Source organism: Arachis hypogaea, chromosome 12, assembly GCF_003086295.3.
Source record: "Arachis hypogaea cultivar Tifrunner chromosome 12, arahy.Tifrunner.gnm2.J5K5, whole genome shotgun sequence".
Classification (NCBI taxonomy): domain Eukaryota; kingdom Viridiplantae; phylum Streptophyta; class Magnoliopsida; order Fabales; family Fabaceae; genus Arachis; species Arachis hypogaea.
Window position 1 is genome coordinate 87,394,478 of NC_092047.1, and position 6,924 is coordinate 87,401,401.

The window sequence follows — 6,924 nt, forward strand, 5'->3', positions numbered from 1 at the left end:
AAAGTAGGGAATTAAATTGAATAAGTTATTTGAAAATTTGGGAAGCATGCTCATATGAAATCAAAATAATTAAATTACCATATGCATTGAAAAAAAAACAAAATATTAAAATAATTAAATAAGGGGATACAAAAAAAAGGAGAAAAAAGGAAAAGAGAAGAAAAATAATATTACCCCAAATGCAAAATAAAAAGAATAAATGCACATGAGAAAAAAATTCAAAAAAAAAATAAGTTTGATACTTGAGCATGTAATACAAAAGTGGAAAAAATTTGGGTAGCTAGGTAAAGTATTTTAAAATTGTATAAAGTATGTATATGTTAGGTGAGATCTTAGACTAATCAAGGATTCACTTTATAAAGCTCACTTGGCCATATATATATCCTTACCTTTACCTCAGCCCCATTACAACCTTGAAAAGACCTCATGATGTTTGCATTGATATGCTAAATATTTGTTGATTGGTTAGATGAAGAACAAAGTTTAGAAAGCATGACTAGAGAAGAGTAGAGTGATTAACCCTAGACACTTGAGAGTTAGAGTGATATACACTACCAGTAAGGGTTCAGTGCTTAATTCTATGTTCCCTGCTTTCATGGGCTATCTTCTTACAAGTTTATCTGCTCTTTATTGTATGATTTGAATTAGTGAAATCTGATTTATGTTTGTCTTGAAGAGCTTATTTACTTTTAACCAAGTAGGTAGAAACATTTTGCATGTAGTTGCATTCACATAGATAGGTTGCATTGCATACTCTCTATCATTTCTCTTCACTCGTTTATAGCTTCTCTTGAGCTTAGCATGAGGACATGCTAATGTTTAAGTGTGGGGAGGTTGATAAATCACTATTTTATGGTTTATCTTGTGCTCAATTGAGTGGTTTTTATCAACTCTTTACCCACTTATTCATACTATTTGCACGGTTTTACATTTGCCTTCCTAATTATGTGCTTTGATTGAAAACATGCTTCTTTGGCCTTAAGTTCCCTATGTTTAATCCTCTCTTATTACCATTAGATGCCTTGATATGTGTGTTAAGTGATTTCAGAGATTACAGGGCAGGAATGGCTATGAGGATGGAAAGGAAACATGCAAAAGTGGAAGGAATACAAGAAGTTGGAGAAATTGCTAAGCTGTCCAGCCTGACCTCTTCGCACTCAAACAGCTATAACTTTAGCTACAAAGGTCCAAATAATGTGGTTCCAGTTGCGTTGGGTATATAATTTGTCATAGCTTCCCCGACGTTAAGTGACGCGAACACGTGAATGACGCGCCCGCGTCGCATCTGCGAACTTCAATCCGCGCGGACGCGTGGACGACGCCTCCGCGTCACTTTCCCGCGACCTGAACGTAACAGAAATCGCAAGGGGCGATTTTTGGGATGTTTTTGACCCAGTTTTCAGCCCAAAACACACAGATTAGAGGCTAAAAAGTGGGAAAATACATCCATTCATAAAAAGCTTTCGTATTCACAATTATTAGGATTTAGATGTAGCTTCTAGGGAGAGAGGTTCTCTCTCTCTCTCTCTTAGGATTAGGATTAGGATTTTTCTTATTTTAGGATTGCTTCTACGATTACAGGTTCAATATTCCTTTTTATTATTTTCTCAATTTACTTTAATTTATGAACTCTTCCATGTTACATATTATTCTCTTAATTAATGTTATTTGAGGTATTTCAGTTTATGATTGTTTTATTCTATTTATATGAATGCTTTTAATTTAATTTAGATATTTTCTCCCTTTTGGCTCTGGTTAAGTAATTGGTAACACTTGAGTTATCAAACTCATTGTTGACTGAAAATTGGAATTCTTCAAGAATTAATTCGAGATCCAATAAGTCTAACTTTTCCCAAGGAAAGACTAGGACCTGAGGAATCAAAAATTAATTCATCCACTTAACTTACCTTCATAGTTAGAGGTTAACAAAGTGGGAGAAAAATCCAATTCTCATCATAATTAATAAGGATAACTAGGATAAGACTTCCAGTTCTCATACCTTGCCAAGAGTTTATTTTATAGTTATTTATTATTATTTTATTTTTCTTATCATTTAACATACTTGTTCCTTACTTTCAAAACCCCCAATTTACAAGACTCATAACCAATAATAAGAACATACCTCCCTGCAATTCCTTGAGAAGACGACCCGAGGTTTAAATACTCGGTTATCAATTTTAAAGGGGTTTGTTACTTGTGACAACCAAAACGTTTGTAAGAAAGGCTGATTGCTTGGTTTAGTAACAATGACTTAGAGGATAGAAAGGAAACATACAAAAATGGAAGGAAAGCACAAAAATAGAGTCTTGAAGAAAAAGGCAGCGACGCGAACGCATGGACGACGCAGCCGCGTGCCTAGCGCGAAAAGGCAGAGATGCGAACGCGTGACCGACGCGACCGCGTGGAAGAGCAGAACTCCAGATGACGCGACCGCGTGACCTACGCGGACGCGTGACAGACGCCACGTGCAGAATCTGCAGAAAAACGCCCCCAGCAATTTTTGAAACCCTTTTTGGCCCAGATCCAAGTCCAGAAAACAGAAATTAGAGGTTATACAGTGGGGGAATGCATCCATTCATAAGAAGGTTTCCATTATTCACTTTTCATAATTTAGATGTAGTTTTTAGAGAGAGAGGTTCTCTCCTCTCTCTTAGGTTTTAGGATTAGGATTCCTCTTAAAGGATTTAGGATTTCAACTTCTTCTCAGGTTCAATATTCCTTTTATATTTTTATTTATTCTAATGCTTTTATTCGTATCTGACTTATGTTACCAATTTGGCTCATGAACTCTTTATGTTTAGATTGATTTTCTTTTATTAATGCAATTGAGGTATTTCAAATTTATCTTTAGCTTTTTTATATTCTTGGCTTTAATTGATTAATTGGAGACTCTTGAGTTATCAAACTCATCGTGATTGATAATTGTTATTTTTGCTAATTGAATTGAATTCCAATAACTCTAGTATTTCCTTAGGAGTTGGCTAGGACTTAAGGATCAAACTAATTAGTCCACTTGACTTTTCTTTGCTCTAGTAAAGGTTAACTAAGTGGGATTAAAACTCAATTCTCATCACCATCGATAAGGATAACTAGGATAGGACTTCCAAATTTTTACACCTTGCCAAGAGTTTTATTAGTTATTAATTTATTAATTCCTGCAATTTATTTCCCTTGTTCAAACCTTTTGAAACCCAAAAATACCGTTTTTCATAACCAATAATAATTCATACTTCCCTGCAATTCCTTGAGAAGACGACTCGAGGTTTGAATACTTCGGTTTATAAATTTTATTGGGTTTGTTACTTGTGACAACCAAAACGTTTGTAAGAAAAGAATTCTTGTCGGTATAGAAGCTATACTTACAATGCAAATTTATTGTGAAAATTCTAGATCGCGCGAGAGTTTCGTTCTTTCAAAATGGTGCCGTTGCCGGGAAATTGCAAACGTGTGCCTTATTATTGGTTATTGTAAATATTTTTCTTTTGCTTGTTTATTTGTTTCTGTTTTCATTTTTAATTCTTATTAGCTACCATGAGTTCTCACCCCTCTCGCTTTGAGTTTGGTTCTAATATTGTTGAAGGGAATGAAAGCTATAGCAGGAATATGCATCAAGGTCAGAACAGCCAAAGATGGATGGAGCCACGAGGACTTGATCAACCCTTTAGGCAACAACACCCTCCACAGTATCACAGACGACGACCATTCCACAATGCATGCCAAGGCAATAGATACGGTGGATCCCGTTGTAGTTACCAAAAAGTTCCACCCTATGCTTATGAACCACCCTCTCAACATAGCTTTGAACCACTACACCCACAAGTTCCTTTTCACCATTCACCACCATATGACCCTTATCCACCACAATCCCAATCCAATTACTCCCAATAACCACCATATTCTTATTATGAACCCTCTCCCCTAACCAATGAACCCTCATATCCACCCCAATCTCCAATGGATGACACCCTTCGTGTTCTTCTTCAAGGACAAGTGAAGATGCAAAGGGACGTACTGGAACTCACTACTGTCTTAACCGAGGTAGTAAATAAATTAGCTTCTCAACATCTGAGCACTCAAAGTACTCCCATGGCTACATGTGGAGAATCAAAAGAAGAGCGAAGCATGAAGGAGACACTAGAAACTTTGGTGGACAATGAGGAGCATGACTTTGTATTGGAACAAGTGGAGGAAGCCATAATAGTTGTAGAGGAAGAAGCGGTTGAAGATTTAGAAGATGTTGAACCTCCATGGGAATCGAGAACTGTAAAGGATTCCGCCGAGAAGTTCGAATTTGATGCCAAGGAGGATAGTGCACAACCTCCAAAGCATATACCTTGTGAAAAATTGGACGGAACAGACCAAGAAATTGATTCCTTAGGCAGTGATGATCATGAATCAACCTCTCCTAGTCATGAACTTGTATCTGCAACTGAACTCCTTGAGCCTGAAGAACCTTATCCAAGTGAATACGAAGATGATGTCGAAGTAGATTTCTCTCAACCTCCAACTTATGACTTGAGTGACGAGGAAGACATAGAAGGCTTTGATCAAGACGCAGTTGCAGTTGAAGAATTTTGCGAAGAAGTGGAGGAATTCACAGAAGAATACAAGGGAGTAAAGCTTACAGAACCACTGGCAACACCTATCCCAAGGCCATTACCACCTAATACAAGCTTCAAGTGGGTACAATCCTTAACCTTTGTCTTTACTTTTCCACTTGAATATGGTTTGCTTGAAATAGATGGCCAGCTTAGATCTCTCTGCGGCTTTAAGAGTAAGAGGAAAATGGCTCGTACTCAGAGCTGGTGTGCAAGATTCAATAAGGTTCCACGCTTCAATTCGAAGTGCAAGGATTGGTATCAAGTTCAATTGACTGGGTCTCGAAAGGCGTTTGCTCATCTTGGTGAGAATACAATTTCTAAACCGCCTGGATGGAAGAATATAGATCAAGACAAAGGCGGATTTAAAAGCAAAGTTTGGGATCCTGGAATCTATTCTGACATTCGTCACCCCGGGAGCCTGCGAATCTGTTTGAAGCTGCTCAAAAGCTTTACATGCCTAGTTTGGGACCCCGGAGGCTGTTGGCATTCCAAACATTGGTGGAAATTTCTAGATGAATTTAAGCACAAGCCACCATAACAGGAAGCTCATCAAATGTCCAACTTAAGGACTTTAACTAAAAGTGCTAGGTGGGAGACAACCCACTATGATATGATCGTTTCTCTTTTTCAATTTTATTTCGTGTTGTTTGTTTTTATTTTATTTTATTTTCACTGAACCTGGAAGTATTCATAGCATCTACATTAGCCCTGCATATTGCATACTGCATAATTGAAAAAAAAAAGAGATCACCCCACGCGAGCGCGCAGGCCACGCGTGGGCGTGAGAAGGAAATCAGCGTAAAGATCCAACGCCAAGAAAGTTGGGCTGGAATCGTGTGGCTGGTGTGCGTTTAGCAGAAAACGGCCCACGCGTTCGCGTCCCTGACACTCATCCCACGCAAAAGCGTGAGCAATGCATCCGCGTCACGTGGATATTATGGCCCCCTAAATGGAGACAGAGAGTTGCGCTGAAACGACGCTGGAAGTGTGCGTCTAGCACAATTTTCAACGACGCGGTCGCGTGCCTCACGCGTCCGCGTCACCCATCTTTTACCCAACCCACGCGATTGCGTCAATCACGCGACCGCGTCGAACCCATTTCACCCTAGTCACGCGATCGCGTGCTCCACGCGTTCGCGTGGATTCAAAATCACTAACCCCAACCACGCGAAACCCTAGCCCCCGCGTCGCCCATTCACCCCCAACCTCCCCAACACTCCTCTCACCTTTCCCCTTCCCCTCCTCTGCAACCACCACCGCACCAGCTACCCACCACCACCGACCACCGCGCCAAGCCACCACCGCACCCCACCACCGAAACCCACCCTCTCTCCTTCTCTTCTTTCTCTTCTTCCTCCACCACTCTCTTCCACCCCTCTCACCCACCGCCGCCCTCCTCCGCCACTGCCCCCCACCGCGACCAACCTCAGACCGCCGTCTCCCACCACCACAGCCCCCACAACCCTCGCCCCCTCCTTCCTTCCTCTCCCACCTCCTCCAACCCAAACCCCAACCTCCACCCCGCCCCTGCTCCACCACTGCGCCACCGTGCTCCCTCCCAGCGCCGCCGCGTCATCACCACCATCTCTCTGCCCTCACCTCTGTTCATACACATACCAGGTTCTGTCGAACACCGATTTCTCTATCTTCCGTAGTTCATTGCATATTTTTCAGATTCTGTTCAATTTAGGATAGTTAGAGATGCATGTTTGTAGTAGATTCTAGGTGGTTAGGTAGCTAGGATGTGGTTAGTGGATTTAGGCCTGATAATTGTGCCGTTCTTGTTTCTTGTTTTACCTATTCTGCAATTTTGATCTGGCTGTGATGTTAATACTGTTCATATGCTGTTCTTTTATGTTTCATGCTGCTGTTAAGATTATTCTTTACTACTCCTATTGTTTGTGACTCTTTGCAGCGCTTTTTAATCTCATATGAACTGTTTTTCTTGCTGTTTATTACCCAGAAACATCCAATTTTAGCCGGAATGCTGCCCAATTTTCTGCAAATGGTTTCATTTTTTTTTCATTCATGTATTAGTTTTGGCAATTTTAAATTTTGCACTAGTTGGCTACAACCAACCAATGCATGAATGCACGGGATAGCATTCTTATTCCTTTTTGATTCCCTGGCTAGTAAATTGCATTATTGATGATTTCATTTTAATTTTTGCTACTCTCGTATATATCTGAATTATCATCAATAACCTGCTATCCTTGCTTGAATATGAATTGACTGTTCTTTAAAATTGTGAATTTCTTGTTACCTAGGAAACCGATTATCATGCCACTCACTTTAACTTTCTTTTACTAACTCACGACTCTTA